The sequence below is a fragment of the Ornithorhynchus anatinus genome, chromosome 19, assembly GCF_004115215.2.
Source record: "Ornithorhynchus anatinus isolate Pmale09 chromosome 19, mOrnAna1.pri.v4, whole genome shotgun sequence".
Lineage (NCBI taxonomy): Eukaryota > Metazoa > Chordata > Mammalia > Monotremata > Ornithorhynchidae > Ornithorhynchus > Ornithorhynchus anatinus.
In genome coordinates this window covers 24,214,213-24,231,978 of record NC_041746.1, presented here as the reverse complement: position 1 = coordinate 24,231,978, position 17,766 = coordinate 24,214,213, and positions in this window count along the sequence as shown.

The following is a 17,766-nucleotide window of genomic DNA, read 5'->3' as shown; positions in this document are numbered from 1 at the left end:
TACAGTCATTTCTCACTGCCATGAAGTCTGTGATTGGCAGCCCAGTGGACATTCAAATATGTTCCGTGGATAAATTTCTTCTCTGGAGAAGCCAATCACCAAGGTAGGTAATTACTGACTTCTTCATTTCCCAACCACTTAATGTGTTTTCCATATATATGTGGCACTTGCTAGAAATGTTAATTTTAGGACTTTCCAGAAGATTAAAATGGTATAAGAGAGGTTTGACGATCTGCTCCAGAAGACAATCGGTATTTGATTAGAGCAAATGAAAACACTTTATAAAAATCATCTCCAGGAGCTTTAGCCAAGGATCTGTATCTCTAGCTATTCGGAACAGGCAAATGCCCATTTTTACTCTACTTTCATTTTTCTTTAGCTCTATAGGTTTGCATCATGAGTATTTAATTTTAATGATCCAAAAACTGTTTTAAGAAAGAATGGGACCAAATTTCATCTTTTCTCCAAAGCCCAATTTCAAGATATTCCCTAGCCCCACTTAAACCAAAATGATTAATGATCAATACTCTTGTCCTTGCAAATGTCTAATATAAATCATTGAAAAACTCTGTAGTTGGGATGCCAAGAAACACAATTTTTGTTTCAAAACTCACAAACAGTTTTAAAGGTGATTTAAAATTATCCTTCAAGAAGTTAATTTAGAATGGGAATCAGATCAGTTTTTCTGAAATACAACTTTCACTTTCCAAAGCAATATCTTATTTAATTTCCCACCCCAAAATACTTTAAAATTTTTGTATGTTCCTTGCATATGTATTATTAGTCAATAGCCAAAATTTTAAAGCCAAAATTTTCCAATAGAGTTCATGCAAAAGCATTATTAATGCACATGGATCTTTCGTCTCTTTTATTAACTGAGGGCATTTCTCCCAACAGTGAGAGAGCCTGCTTCAGTTCAGTTTGCCTTGTTATTGGAAGAAACAGGTTGGAACAAGGAGCTCTACAGCAGGAATTTTCTTTCACGTGAAGTTTGGCAAAAATGTCAACCTCGTGTTTTGGAAAAGCTGGGTGTATTTCTTAATCTATATCATTTGTAGATTCACAATTCTTCCACCTGTAGTTTGCTTGGTAACTTGGAGGGGATAGCAGAAAGAAGGCAAAAATGAGAGAGATAGATGAACCATCAATCAATTGATCAACAAGTAGATGGGGGCAAAACACTGAACTAACCACTAAGAAGAGTACAGTAGTTAGAAGACACAATCCCTACAGATACCTTAATTGATAAAGTTAGTTGGAGAGGAACAAGCGTGTGAGCTGGAGTGGACTGCGGGGAACAGAGTAGATAAACCGAAAGAACCTTAAAGCCGAGAAAAAACGTTCAGGGTTGTATGGCCTTAATCCTTCCTATAGCGTATCCAGAATCAAAAAGAGAAGCTGCATCCCATCGATAGCAAATCTCTTCAAAATAATTTCAATAAACATTTTTGGAAAAAAAATTAACTCCCAGGGACCGGGGAAGGAAAATTCTGACTAGAGAAAGAAGGGACACAGTAAGCCATCCAGATAGACAGAAGAGAAAATATATGTTTCAATTCCCAAGAATTTCTTCTGAGTTCTAGATTTCTAGTAAAAGTTATTTTTCATTTGTTTGGGTTTTACATTTCTGTTTTCCCTTTGAGTTCGATTTTGCTATAAAGTGGATTCTGGGGAGAAGTATAATTGCTGGTCCAATTTGTAATTCAGAATTCTAATCACCTTTTAAATTTTATTTTATGGTAAAGTGCTAAATGTGTGCCAAGCCCTATTCTAAACACTAAGGTAGACAAAAGTTGATCGAGTGGGTCGCAGTCCCCGTCCCACATGGAGCTCACAGCCTACATAGGAGAGAGAGTACCCCCTGCCATTTTACAGTTGAGGAAACTGAGACCCAGAGAAACTGTCACTTACCCAAGGTCATAGAGCAGACAAGTGACATAGCTGGAATTAGAACCCAGGTCCACTGACTCTCAGGCCTGGGCTCTTTCCACTAGGCCACATGGATTCCCCAGAAGCCTTCTCAGGAAGGCTGCTGGCAGAAGAGATTTGATTTGAGTCTTGACTGAATAAATGTGGGGACTTCATCAGAGTGGAAGATTGTTCTAGAAGGATGGGCCCGAATGGGAGAGGGTGGTCCATTAGAGGCATATTTGGTGAGAACTATCACTACCCAATCATCGTCTTTCTTAGGGAATAACAGCCAGGAAGAAATGAAAGCAGTAGTTGGTGATTTATGATTTGGAATGACGAGACCATCTTTTCTCAAGAACAGAAACACTTTGTGTTATCAGAACGATGGACAAAAGATTGGTTCCAAAGCATGGATAAAGACAATTGGGTAATATCTAGTTGATGCCACAGAAGAGTACATGACTTCACTTTATCTTTTATCCAGAGTGGGATTAAAATGATACAAACCAGATGCATGACGATAACAGCTACCGTTTTAAAGAGCTCACTTGTATTTTTTTCCAGACAGAAAACAAACCAACTCTCAGGCCTCGTCAGAAGATTTAACGCTGAGTTCCTTAGGCCTGTCAGATTATGACTAAACTCTGGAATCTTTAGAATGTCTCAGTTTCCATGCTTCATAGTGAAATGAACAAATAGATAGCAGACAGAGATTGTTTAAAGCAGATTAAGACCTATGATAAGGTGAGGTTTAGAGGTCGTGGATAGGGTGCATTCGTGTAAAGGCTATCTGCAGAAGGCAGATTTGCACACCCATTTTTAATGGGATTTGTTAACAATAATAATAATAATCATAATAACAGTGGTGAGTTCACTGTGTGCAGAGAATTTATTGTTATACTGTACCCCCCCAAATACTCCCCCAAATGAGAAGCAGCGTGGCTCAGTGGAAAGAGCACGGGCTTTGGAGTCAGAGGTCATGAGTTCGAATCCCGACTCCGCCACTTGTCAGCTGTGTGACTGTGGGCAAGTCACTTAACTTCTCTGTGCCTCAGTTACCTCATCTGTAAAATGGAGATTAAGACTGTGAGCCCCACGTGGGACAACCTGATTCCCTTGTGTCTACCCCAGTGCTTAAACAGTGCTCGGCACATAGTAAGCGCTTAACAAATACCAACATTATTATTATTATTATTATGCTTAGTACAGTGCTCTGCTGCCAGTAAGTGCTCAGTAAGTACAATTAAACAGATGAATGGTAACTGTTAAGGACAGTGCCAGGCACTGTACTAAGTGTTGCAGTAGATACAAAATCATCTGGCTGGACACAGTCTATGTCCCCCATGGGGCTCCCAGCCTTAATTCCCATTTTACAGATGAGGTAACTGAGGCACGGAGAAGTGAAGAGATTTGCCCGTGACCACACGACAGGTGATGGAGCTGGGATTAGAACCGAGGTCCTCTGCCACGATTTTTCCACTAGGACATGCTGTTTCTCATAAGCAGCAGATTTCATGAACATAACATGAAAAAACAGTTTTCTATGATATTTGTCTTCCAGTGTTTTATCCCTCAACTCCGAGGCCCAAAACAACATCGGAAAGAGAAGACAAACAAGGAACTTAGGAGGCAAAATTGGGCCCAGTTGGAGATACTAGTACAGGACAAGGACTTTAAAATCCTCTACTGTCACACTGAAAAGGAATTTCTAAGATAAAAAGAGTGGCAAGACTTGGTGAAAGGAAGTGAGAAAGAAGATCAGCAGAATATAGTTTAGGGAACCATGTACCATAAAGAGTGATTTATAGTAGGGAAACTTTCCTCAAAAGACCCTAAATAATGCCATTAATGGATCAGATCAGTGGCTCTTTTATCCCATTACTCTCTCTGACAGAAGCAACGAGATGTTTGGAGAGGCTTGTAGACTGGAAACCTGTTGGCAGGGAATAGGTTTACCTACTCTCCTATACTGTATTCATAAAATATTTTGTCTCCCCTTCTAGACTGTAAGCTCAATGCAGCCAGGGTACCTTGTACTATATTCTCCCAAGCGCTTTAGTACTGTGCTCTGCACAAAGTAACCCTTCCATAAATATCACTGACTGATTTGTACTCTCCCCTGCATTTAGTCCATTGTCCTGCATACAGCGAGTGCTCAATAAATACCACTGATCGACTGATTTATTGACAGAGCACAGGATGTCCATCCTATGGTTAAGATGGGATATCCAAAACTTGTAACTTTTGCCTCTACATTCCTAACCATTAAGCACTGTCTGTCTTGAATCCATCCAAAAGTCCTGAGTCTACTGACATTTTCTTTCTGCACCACTTCCCGTGGTAACAAGCTTCATCTGCTCACCACCTGCTGAAGAAGCAGAGTTTCCTTTGGTTTGATTTGAGCCTTAACGTTTCAAATGTTTTGACGGTGTGGGATTTGAGGAACAGCGATTCTGTCTTCACCCTCTGGATTATGTCAAGTTCGATCGCACCGTCTTTTCAGTCTGTTGCCCCAAACTGAAGAGAATTAACCTATTCAGCCCATCCTCAAAGGAAAATTCTATATCCCTCTGATCATTTTGGTAGTTGTCTCCGTCCCTCATCCAGTCTCAGAATTCCACCTTCCTCCCAACTTTTTCCAAAACATTTTTGGTGTTGAAAACCTCTTTTACTCTGCTTTCTCCTTTCCATTTTTTCTCTAAATCTGCCTGTCTCAGGTAGCAGTATGGAGAAGTACAATGCATTAAGACGACACATTCCCTGCCCATGATGAACTAGAGGGGAAGACAGAAATTAATGTGAATAAATAAGTAATCTCTCAAGCACTTAGTACAGTGTTCTACACACCATAAGGGCTCAAAAAATACTACCGATTGACTTCAAGACCCTAGTAGACAAGCCCCTGAGAGTTTCCTGCTGCTTAACAATAATAATAATAATGGTATTTGTTAAGTGCTTACTATGTGCAAAGCACTGTTCTAAGCGCTGGGGGGATACAGGGTGATCAGATTGCCCACGTGGGGCTCACAGTTTTAATCCCCATTTTACAGATGAGGTATCTGAGGCCCCGAGAAGTTAAGTGACTCGCCCACAGTCACACAGCTGACAAGTGGCAGAGCCGGGAGTCGAACCCATGACCTCTGACTCCGAAGCCCAGACTCTTGCCACTGAGCCACGCTGCTTCCCCTCCTATTTAACTCTTTCCTTGGTCCTACCTCCCACACCTGGGTGGAATTTGCTTCATCGCCCACAAGATAATTATGGGTCCTTCCCTTCTCTGGGAATCTCTTTTCTGTTGGTCGTTCACTGTAGAACCTTTTGGAAGTTTTGCATGTGCAAATAACCTCCAGCCACTTCCTTCTAGACTGTACGTTCCTGGCGGGCAGGGAACAAGTCTATCAGTTTGGTTATATTGTACTCTCCCAAGAGCTCAGTACAGTGCTCTGCACTCAGTAAGCACTCAACAAATACCACTGATTGACTGATTGATTCTCTGTTTCCTGCTCCTGCTATGGCTTCTACTTTCTGGAAGTTACGTTTGATTCTGGTGGATCAGTGGCTTACCTTCTCCCAGGAAAACCTTCTGGATCATTCCACCAGACAACCCAACTTTTTAAAAAATATTTGTTAAGCCCTATGTGCCAGACACTGTACTAAGCGCCGGAGAAAATATAAGCTAATCAGATGGGACACAGTCCCTGTCCCACATGGGGCTCACAGTCTCAATCTGTCTCCCCGCTTCTAGACTGTGAGCCCGTTGTTGGGTAGAGATTATTTCTGTTGCTGAATTGTACTTTCTAAGCACTTAGTACAGTGCTCTGCACACAGTAAGAACTCAATAAGATTGAATGAATGAATTTTACAGAACTCATTTTAGCAGAACTCAGCTCTTTCGATACCCAGCCTTGTTCTCTTTCCACCAGGCCATGCTGCCTCTCCTTGGTGTTTACTGCTAGTAAAATCGTGAGTGAGAAGAGGAGAATCAGGAAGATGTTATATATTTATAAACTCAAAATTTCCAGTGTCTCAGAAAATTACACCTTCCCCAGCCGTACAGTGTCTAGGGTGTGATTGAACTGAGAAGTGGATTCTCTTACATTCCTGTCTGCTGTCTAAGGGCTTGATGGCATTTGCCCTGTGCTGTACATTCTGTTCTTTCTGGTTCTTAGTATTCCAACCCTCTATCACAAGGGGGAAAAATATAGTTGTCATTCTCATACCCGAAAAAAGTGCCTTTTTTTTCCAATAACGGTAGAAGGTTATTTAAGACTTCAGGGTTATAAATAAAACCAGAAATTGTACTGTCCCTTTGGTACAGTAGTAAAAACAATTCTCAGCACGACACAGTTTAGGATTAAAGGAAAGTCCTTCTAGTTCCAGAACAGTTTCTAATGCCTCCAAGGAATCCTCACCCATTTAATTTAGCAACTGTAAAAAATAGGATCATTTTTAACACATGGATTTTAAGGGAACAAAAAATGATTCTCTCTAATTTAAACAAAACTGTAGCTAGGTCACTGATGATTTTAATATAGAATGATATAGCATTTCTCTTTTGGGAATGGAACGTTTAGTTTGAAAGGAAGCAACCAGCCTATAGGTTTGGATGTAACTCACTCTCTTCTATGCTAAGAAATAGTGCCAAGATCCTGAAAGAAAACAGCATAGGAATTACAGTCATTAAAATCTTTGAATTCAGCTGTTTGATGTTCTAAAATACATTTCCTGGCACTTTTGTGTCTATTACATCTTGCTTACAATTATTCTGTGAACTTAAACTTGTCTTTGATTATGGCCTTTCACTTGAAAGAATCTTGTAGTCAGTGCTCAATAAGCATGGCCTCCTAGATAGAACACAAGCCTGAGAGTCCAAAGGAGCTGGGTTCTAATTCCAGCTCCACCACTTGTCTCTCTGTGACCTTGGGCAAGTACTTAACCTCTCTTTGCCTCAGCAACATAATCTGACAATGAGGATTAAGACTATAAACCCTGGGTGGGACAGGGACTGTGGCCAACCTGATTACCTTGTATCTACCCCAGCATTTGGTACAGTGCCTGGACAAATTAAACACTTCACAAATACGACAGTTTTTATTCTTACCATTCTTATTATTATTCTTATTACTGAAATCACTTTCTCTTTCAAGAGAATACGTCCTCTTAGAACCCAGGTCCTTCTGACTCCCAGGCCCATACTCTATCCACTCGGCCACACTTCTACTCATTAGGCCACACTGCTTTATTAAGCTCTTACTACGTGGAGTGCACTGTTCTAGATGCTTGGGAGAGTATAATACATCAGAATTAACTCCCTGCCCATAATGATCTTACAGTCTAGAGGGTCTCGCTGGGAATGTACTGCCAAGTGTGAAGGAATGAACTTAGGCTTGATGCTGGAGGAATAACTGCATTCCAGAATAGCGTTGTTTGAAGATCCTGCTTCGTCACTCAAAGTCAGGAACATAGGTGGTGATGATAACCGTGGTATTTGCTAAGCACCTACAATGTGCCAGGCACTGTACTAAGCTCTGGGGTGGATCCAGCACTTAGAACCGTGCTTGGCACATAGTAAGCATTTAACAAATACCATTATAATAATTATCATTACAAGCAAAACAGGGTTGGACACAGTCCCTGTCCTACATGGGGCTCACAGTCTCAAATCCCCACTTTACAGATAACTAAGGCACAGAGAAAGAAAATAACGTGACCAAGTTCACACAGCAGACAAGCAGAGGAGTCAGGATTTGAACTCATGACCTTCTGACTCCCAGGCTCATACCCTATTCAGTACCCTAAGGCCCACTCTCTCTGGTGTTGGTCGAACAGCTCGGAAAAACAGTGGTGGTGTCAGTGAGAAGGCCAAGTCTTACAGTCATTTAACTCAACATTTGCTCAGTAATCTTTCAAGTTGGTCTGTCGCTCATGTCAAGTGCTCAACTAATGTCTGTCAGGGTCCCAAAAGTACTGTAAGCTCCTTGAGGTCCTTCAAGGCTCACCGCAAATAGGCCCAAACTAAATTCAGATGACGCTGATGATGATAACCCACCAGCTTTCGAGTGGAAGGCCTCGTAGCAGGTCTGGTTCATCGTCGACCTAGATTTTGGCTGATTGAACTTGTCAAGTTGCTTTCAGTTTTCATAAACACCGACAATTGGAATGCATTGACGCTTGACTTTTTAACATTTGATTTCATAGTTTTTGCTTGGCAGTTTAGGAATAAAAGTAAGATTCATTCTTGTCACCGGACACATGCTAGTGGTTAAAAATAATGAGCTTTTCACTTCTTCAATCTTTAAACATGTGCAACTGTTTATATTTTGCATCTTAAGAGAATGTTTTCCTGACCTCTCTAACCAAAAGTCCATAATCTCTATTTAAATCTTGAATTATGACAACATTTCAGGTACTTATTAGAGAGACTGTATTTTGAATTTGCTCTCAAGCTGAAAACAAAATAATATTTAACATGATTCTCTGGGTTAACTCTAAGGAAGCTTAACCTGTCTTAAAATGCATCCAATTGCCTCCATTCCTCTCCAAGGTCTAGAATTACCAGATAACAGGAGTGTTGAGATAATAATAGTAATAATGGTTTTGGTTAAATGCTTACTAAATGCCAAGCACTGTAACAAGTACCGGGAGAGGTGCAATTTAATCAGCTCGGATATAGTCCTTATCCCACATGGGAATCACAGTCTAAGGAGAAAGACAACCAACTCATCCCCAATTTTACAGTCTAGGAAACTGAGACACAGAGAAGGTAAGTGATTTACCCAAGGACACAGAGTGGGCAAGTGATGGAATCGGGAAGATAACACAAGTCTCTTTTTTATGGTAATTCTTAAGTGCTTACTGTGTGCCAGGCATTGTACTAAGCACTGGGGTAGATACAAGCAAATCAGGTTGGACACAGTCCATGTCCCACATGGGGCTCACAGTCTTCATCCCTATTTTACAGATGAGGGAACTGAGACCAAGAGAAGTGAAGCGACTTGCTCGAGGTCACACAGCAGACAAGTGGCGGAACTGGGATTAGAATCCAGGTCCTTCTGACTCCCAGACCTGTGCTCTATCCATTAGGCCCCACTTTCCCCGAGCCTCCAACTCCCTCACACTTGTAACTTTCTCTGATGCATAGTAAGCACTTAACAAATACCATTAATATATATATATATATAGAATGAGAGAGAGTGTCACAATGTCAAAAATTAAGGTCTCTGAACTGGTGCCAATTCCATGCTTTTAGCTTAGAAATAACCTCCCTATTATTTTTTAAGGGGCCAACAACTGGGGCCATTCTGATTTACCTCCAGTACAAGTTCCACTTATCTGGATCAGTCTTCTGCCTCCTAATATATTGAGGCTCCTCTGCTCTAACTCTCATCCTTGAGCGTTGAGGGAAATCTGGAGCATGGGCTGCCTGAAAGGACATTTCAGCTCAGTGGAGAAGTAAATTCATTCAGTGCTCATCAAACTGGATGTAAAGTTCTTGGGAAATCAGCAAGAAAGCAAAGCCAAGGCCAGAGCCTGCAAACGTGCCTTCATTAGGCTAGTGGGAAAAAAATACATATGATATATGTATATGTGGGAAATCTGGAATGATTTGCAGCTGGTCGAAATCTTGCTATAGTTGACATTACTGGGGCTTGATGTTCAACCAGGTTTGACAGGATGTTTAGAAGACTGGCCGTTACAATTGCCCTATGGATTTATAGTTTGGTCTTAATCTGGATGTTAAATAGATGCCACACCCTGCCTTTCAGTATTCTAGCAATTATGCAACATTTCTTGCTTGGATTTCTTTACTTTTGGGTATCCATGTGTCCAGAGAGCAGAATTTAGTGGAAACAAGGATTAGATCCCAGCTCTTTCTCGACTTCCAGGCCCTTGCTCTATCCATTAGACCACACTGCTTCTTAGCCCGAAAGCCCCACATATGACAGGGACTGCGTCTGATCTAATTATCGTGTATCTACTCCAGTGCTTTGTACAGTGAGAGGCATATAGTAAATGCTTAACACACACCACAGTGTTTATGATCATTTTCATGAACTTTGAGTGTTTCGGTAGCGGTGAAACCCATAGTTGCTCTAGGCTGTACGCTCATCACTCCAGACTGGTTAGCTTGTTATGGGCAAGAAACCTCTGTGCTAATTCTGTTGTACTGTACTCTCCCAGGTGTTTAAAACAGTGCTCTGCACAGAGTATGTGTTCAATAAATACCACTGATTGATTGGTTATGGGTTCTGAATAATGATAGTGTTGGGCTAGAGGCAGCGTAGTTTACTGGATAGAGCACCGACCTGGGAGTCAGAAGGACCTGGGTTTTTATCCTGCTGCACCACATGTCTGCTATGTGACTTTGGGCAAATCACTTCACTTCTCTGTGCCTCAGTTACCTCATCTGTAAAATGGGGTTAAGAGTGTGAGCCCCATATGGGGCAGGGACTGTGTCCAACCTGATTAACTTGTATCTACCCCAGCACTTAGAACAGTGCTTGACACATAGTAAGCGCTTAACCAGTACCATAATTCTTCTTCTTCTTATTTTGATATTATCCAAAATTCTCTCCTGCCCCTTCCCCCCAAGCCCAATGTGGTTAGAGACCTGATCCGAGATTTAGAAAACCCAGAGGTTAACGGTGGACTTAATCTTTAACTGCCCGTATGATCCTAGGTCATTAATTGGTAGCCAAGACAGTGATGTGTACCAGATTCCCTGGGTCTGGATATTCCCCAGGTCCTGCACATTCGGTGTCTGGCAAAAGGTTCGATTTTGATTTTTCAAGTTTACGTCATTGCGTGGCTTGTGAAAAAGTGGCCCGAGGATCAGTCCTTACTCAATCCTCTTCGTTCCTCATTCGCACACTTTACATTCTTGCAGATTTTCCAGTTCAGATGAATCTGGGAGAAATGAAACCTCGGCTCCTCTGGGCACATTTCCCTGGTGTGAGGTTGGAAATCCCAATCCTTACGGGAAGGAGACTGTGAGGACTATAAACGATTGACCCTCCAGCTGGACCTCGTCAGAAGAGGCACGTTCTCTCCCACTTATCCTTGCTTCTCTCCCACTGCGACCCAGCACACTCGCTTCACTTTTCTAATGCCAACGCACTGGCGCTCATCTCTCTCGTTGTTGACAGCTAACAACCTCTCTCCTGCCTGGAACTTTCTTCTCCTTCACAGTGGCAAAACCACCACTCCCCTCACCTTCAAGGCTCTATTGAAATCACATCTCTTTCAGGAAGCCTTCCCTGACTACTCTCTCATCTCTAATGCCAACCTACTCACTGTACCTCTTGCTCACATCCTCCTTCCGGCCTGGAACTTCCTCTCGCTTCACAATAACAGATTGCCATTCGCTTCATCTTCAAGGCCCTATTGAAACAACCACTTCCAGGAAGTCTTCCCTGATTAGTCTCTCATCTCTCTTCCGTTTCCCTACTACTGCATTACCTGTTACCTATGCACTTGATTCACACCTAAGCACTCGATAGCCCTTATGAATATATCTTTAAAATTCATTCCTTCTCCCTACCTAAAATTTGTTTTAACGTCTGTCTTCCGCTCAACTGAAACACCAATAATTCACTGACTTATTGAGAGAGGAAAACTCAAGAAAGAAGAGTCCAGATGAGAACAGGAGGGTAATCATTTTCTGGCAGGGAAAGAAAAGGGGTATTTTTATTCGTTTGTTTTGATGGCATTTGTTGAGTGCTTACTACGTGCTAAGTGCTGTACTAATTACTGGGGTAGATACAAACTAATCAGGTGGGTGGACACAGTCTATGTCCCACATGGGCTCACATTCTTAATCCCCGTTTTACAGATGAGGTAACTGAGGCCCAGAGAAGTTAAGCATCTTGCCCAAGATCTTGCAAAAAACACGTGGGTAGATACAAGTTATTAAGGCTGGGCCCCTATAGGATTCACAGTTTACTTACTGCAGTGGATATTTCTTTAAGAGTCCCCGTGCCTGTTTGTCCCAAGCAAACCCTGTGAGCCTGTTTCACTTTTCTCTTTGTTGATTTATGCATTTTTGAGTGTAGGCTCAAAATACCCTTTTTTTCCTGAGTTTTTTCCTCAGTGACTCACGGATGGCTCCTGAAGACAAGCAAGTGTTTTTTGGTCAGGTTTTATTTTCCTTCTGGTTTGGTTTTATTTTGTTTTTAATGAGTTCATAATTTAGTGTTAATCAGTGTTCAGAAATGATTTCAACTTCATAATTTCCAGAAACTCCTCCGACCCAGTCAAAACCCGCTGCAAATTTTCCTTGGGTTTCAAATAAGTCACGCCAAAAATCTTGAAATTCCAGTGATTGAGGAACTTCTGAACACACAAGCTCCTCAGAGGATCTAGGGCGTAACTATGACAGGCAGGAATATCTGACTCTTTGTATCATCCTAAATATGGAGTCTACAAAACAATCTGTGATTGGGACACATTTATACTGGATATAATTTGGTTTTGGACATTGCAGGTGGTAGTCTCGGTATAATTACGATCTCTGTCCTTAGGGTGGATACGAGATCATCAGGTTGGACGCTGTCCACGTCCCACACGGGCTCACAGTCTTAATCCCATTCTACAGATGAGGTAACTGAGGCACAGAGAAGTGAAGTGATTTACCCAGTGTCACCCAGCAGAACAAATGGAGGATTTGGGATTAGAACCCAGGCCCTTCTGACTACCATCCCTGAGCTCTATTCACTAGGCAACACTGCGAACGTTTTGAACAGATTCAACAAGCACCCGTGAGCTCCATGGGCTCACAGTGAAACCCTAGAATGCAATCAGCTTAGCAACACAAGCAATGAGTATCACGAAGGGCATTAAAAAAAACAGATGCTAGAAACATTCCCAAATGGCTGTTTTACGGTGAATCAAAAAGGGGTCTGTTCAAGTAGTTAGACTGAACGAAAAGTTTTATTTTGCTTTATTTTATTTTGTTAATGAGACGGACATCACCTTGATTCTATTTATTGCTATTGTTCTTGTCTGTCTCCCCCGATTAGACCGTTAGCCCGTCAAAGGGCAGGGACTGTCTCTATCTGTTACCGATTTGTCCATTCCAAGCGCTTAGTACAGTGCTCTACACATAGTAAGCGCTCAATAAATACTACTGAATGAATGAAAGTTTAAAGCCATACTCAGGCAATAAAGTAGAACTGGAACAAGAGAAGCAGTGTGGTGTAGTGGAAAGAGCATGGGCCTTGAAGTCGGAATATCTGGGTTCTAATCCCTGCTCCGACGATTGCCTGATGTGTGACTTTGAGCAAGTACTGTGGCTTCTCTGTGCCTCAGTTACCTCATCTGTACAGTGGAGATTAAGATTCTGAGCCCCATAAGGGACATGGAATGTGTCCATCCTGATCTGCTTCTACGTAACCGAGCCTTTAGGAGGGATGAGCCATTGAAACACTGCCTTTGTTTTGACATTTTCATCTTGGTTTTGGCAAGATGATACTAATACTCTGATACTAATTAGGCTTTCTCATAAGATTTTTTTTATGTGCCCAACAACATTAGAAAGTTTGGAAATTTAAAAGATTGGAATCATAAATGATGGGTGAGGAATCTTACAGTTGGATTCAATAATCCAATGCGTGAGTGTGCTTAAATAATAATAATAATGATGGTATTTGTTAAGCGCTTACTCTGTGCCACGCACTGTACTAAGTGCTGGGGTGAATACAAACAAATCGGGTTGGACACGGTACCTGCCCCATATGGGGCACACAGTCTCAATCCCCATTTTCCAGATGAAGTACCTGAGGCCCAGAGAAGCAAAGAGACTTGCCCAAGGTCACACAGCTGACAAGTGGTGGATCTAGATTAGAACCCAGAACCTTCTGACTCCCAGGCCCGGGCTCTAGCCATTATGCCATGCTGCTTCCAACCTAAGGAACATATCGACTGTTGGCATCTAGCTATTCTATTCTGGAGAATTTAAAGACCTGATCAAACCAGTACTTCTACTTGACACATCAATTTAACAGCTTTGTATCATTTATTGCATCAGGGTAGATGTCAGAGATGATTTTAAAACTGAATTTCAGTGCTTTCAGGTCTTTGCCTATAAAAGACATTCAGACAAAACCTGATGATGCTAATTTGAAATTAATTTTAAAAAGGCAACTACGCCCATTTAGCATCTTTATCTTTAAGGGCATTGATTTTTTTTCCTTTCATCTTGCATTATTTCCAGGCTAAACTAAACAGAATTTATTTTTAAACACTTTGATAATTGATTACCCCGTTGGAAATCTGAATGTCCTAAGTTATATTTCATTTCACAAATCAACATGTGCTTCAGGCCAAGCATCAAGTCAAAATGACCTTGATTATATTGTATGTCTGTATCCAGTAGAGCATGGAATTAGTGATATAATAAAGATCATTTTGACTCTATGATTGGGCTAATGAGCTTAACTGTGCTAGTGATGACTGTAATAATGAGCTTGAAGGGTGGATTTGTTAAACAGCCCAATAGGACAACATGGCCTGGTGGATAGAGCAAGGGCCTGGGAGTCAGAGGGACTTGGGTTCTAATCCCAAATTGGCTAATGTTCTGCTGTGTGATCTTGAGCAAGTCACTTTACTTTTCTGGGCCTCAGTGACCTCACCTGGAAAATGGGGATTAAGACTGTGAGCCCCCTGGGGGACAGGGACTGTGTCCAACCTGATTAACTCTTACCTACCCCAGAACTTAGAACAGTACCTGGCACATATTAAGCTCTTAAATACCATTAAAAAAGACAGCCAGATGGCTCTTGATCAATTTATATTGTTACATTATACTGTCCCAAGTGCTTAGAACAACGCTCTCCCTTAGGAAGCACTCAGTAAATATGATCGATTGATTAATTTGCTCAGAGTCCATACAACCGAGGTTTGGATCCAGTAGGGAAGAAAGTGGGTTTTAATCGTCTGAGTGGTAGCCCAGAGAGAGGGCGAGCCAGGGGGAAAAAAAATATCCCCATGAACTGGTGTGGGTTCTGTCTTTATTCAAAAGGCTGCCTCGGGACACGGCACCATGGTGAGTTTATTAATCTAGTTGAAGGATTTGTTTTTCATTGTTAAAGCCTGTCACCACATCTTAAAGAATGACTCACTTTCCACAGTTCATGATTCCAATTACCCTTTATGGGTACCACAGACCAGAGTCCGGCATCATTCTCCCTCCGAGAGACCTGGGATCCTTTGAAACCTCTCCCCTATCCCTTCTCCATCTGATATTATGCGCAGAACTCCCCCTTTGCTAAAGGTCTTGTCGTCCACTTGATACATCTAGTCCCTAAATGACCTCTTGTTCTGTAAGCTCGTTATGGGCAGGGAATGTGTCTGTTTATCATTATATTGTACTCTCCCAAGCACTTAGTACAGTGCTTTGCACACAGGAAGCTCTCCATAAATATGACTGAATGAAGAGGCAACCAGCGGGAACTCTGACCTTGAATCAATGGTATTTACTGAGTATTTACCGTATGCCAAGCATTGTAGTAATTGCTTGAAAATAAATCCAATGTCTTTGCTTCACAATCAATCCTATTTATTGAGGACTTCTTGTGTGTCATATGCTTGAAAATAGATCTGATATGTTTGCTTGACAATTAACGGTATATATCGAGCACTAATCACGTGCTGAGTGTTGTACTAGGTGCTTGAAAATAGATCCAGTGTCCTTGTTTCACAGTCATTCAAAAATATTTATTGAGCTCTGGCTCGTTTCAGAGCACGATACTAATCACTGAGGGACTGCAATACAATAGAGTTGGTACATTCAATCTTGGCCCTCAAGAAGTTGACAGATTATGTTCATTATTCATCCAATCTTCGGTGAAATGTAATAACCTGACTTTACTGCATATAGAAAACGATGAGCTGTGGGCTCCAAGTACTCAGAGGACAATGAAGAATTTTTTTACCGTATTTGTAAAGCGCTTACTAGGTAGCACGCACTGTACCAAGCGCTGGGATAGATACGAGATAATCAGGTTGGACATATTCCACGTCCCACACGGGGCTCACAGTCTTAATCCCCATTTTACAGATGAGGTCACTGTGGCCCGAACAAGCTAAGTGACTTGTCAGCAGATCAGTAGTGGAGCTGGGATTAGAACCCACGTCCTCTAACCCCCAGGCCCATGCTCTAGCCACTAGACCACACTGCTTCTCATTGAGGTAAAGCTAGTGATGTTTATTAAACACCAGAAGAGGCCTGCTCTATGTTTCAATCTGTGATAACAGGGAGGGTCTGGTTTGGAGATGCTCAGTGGTTTCTGGACAGACAGGTTTGGAATATTAAAATTTATAAGAAACAGAGAACAGCCACTGCCTAGAACAACGTGAGGCAGTCCCATCTTAAAGTAACAATTTTACATGAAAGACTGAAATTCTTGGTCAGTAGCTAAATTGAACAATACTGGGCTTCAGCATCTGACAGCTAATGAGCCACATGGTTTTCATTTTTCAAATGTTAGAGACTCCAGTTTTTAGCCAGACATTAACCGAGCACTCTTCTGAGAGGAGGCCTGAAAATCAGCCTCTCCAGATGAAATGCAGCTCAAGAATTAAACTAAAAACACAGAGTTTTCTGTTTCCTTAATTCAATTCTAAGCCTTTTGTTACAAGCCAAATGTGAGCATGTCCCTTTTCCTATGGGCATGCAGTCACCTTCCATTTTTAGCCAAAACTTCCTTATCCCACTATTAATATAACCTAAGCCACGCCACTGGAAAAATCAATAGCTTAGAGAAATGCAGTTCATTAAATTGTCATGCTTCAGCTTGGGAGTCTTCTCTGGGCAATTGCTTAGTTCATTTCCTCCCTCTTTTATACCAAACACCAGCTACGAAGAGAGGGTCTTTGTCCCACTTTCCTGGAAGCTGTGTGGTTTACTACGGGCCTGGAAGTCAAAGGACCTGGGTTCTAATTCCCAATCTGCCATTCACTTCCTATGTGATTTTGGGTAAATCACTTAACATCTCTGTGCCTCAGTTCCTTCTTCAAAAATGGGGATACATTGCCTGCTCTCCACACTAAACTGTGAGCCCCACATAGGGCCTCTCTTGTATCTACTCTAGCACTTAGTAGATACAGTGCTTGGGACATAGTAAGCATTTTACAAATACTGATATTATTATTATTATTTGGCTCTGTGGTCCAGCGCCGTTTGCTGCCTTTTCTTATACTTCTGCTGGGTCTCACTGTAAATTTTTTTTAACTGATATTTCTTTAGCATTTACTATATGCCAGCTTCTGTTCTAAGCACTGGGGTAGATACGAGCTAATCAGATTTGACATAGTCCCTGCCCTACATGGGGCTCACAGTCTTGATCCCTATCTGTCCTCATCTCGAGGGCTCAGTTCCTTCATCTGTAAAACGGGGATTAAGACTATGAGCCCCATGTGGGACAATGTGATTACCTTGTACCTACCCCAGTGCTTAGAACAGTGCTTGGCACATAGTAAGGGCTTAATAAATATTATCATCATTTGACAGATGAGGTCCCTGAGCCACAGAGAAGTGAAGTGACTTACCCAAGGCCACATGGCGGACGAGTGGTCGAGCCAGGATTAGAACCCAGGTCCTTCTACCAGGCCCGTGCTCCATCCAGTAGGCCACGCTGCTTTTCTAGATTATTTTTGTCTGCCTCCCCCATTAGATAATAAGCTTAAAGGCAGGGACCTTATGTCTTTGCAATCGTTTGCTCTCTCTTAAATCCTCTGTACAGGGTCTAGCAATCAGAGCGTGCTTAATGCGTGACATTCATGATGAAGAGGACGATGACTTCAAAGTGTGGGATGTGCTGATCGATCATATATCCCAATTCAACTTTCCTTCAAACG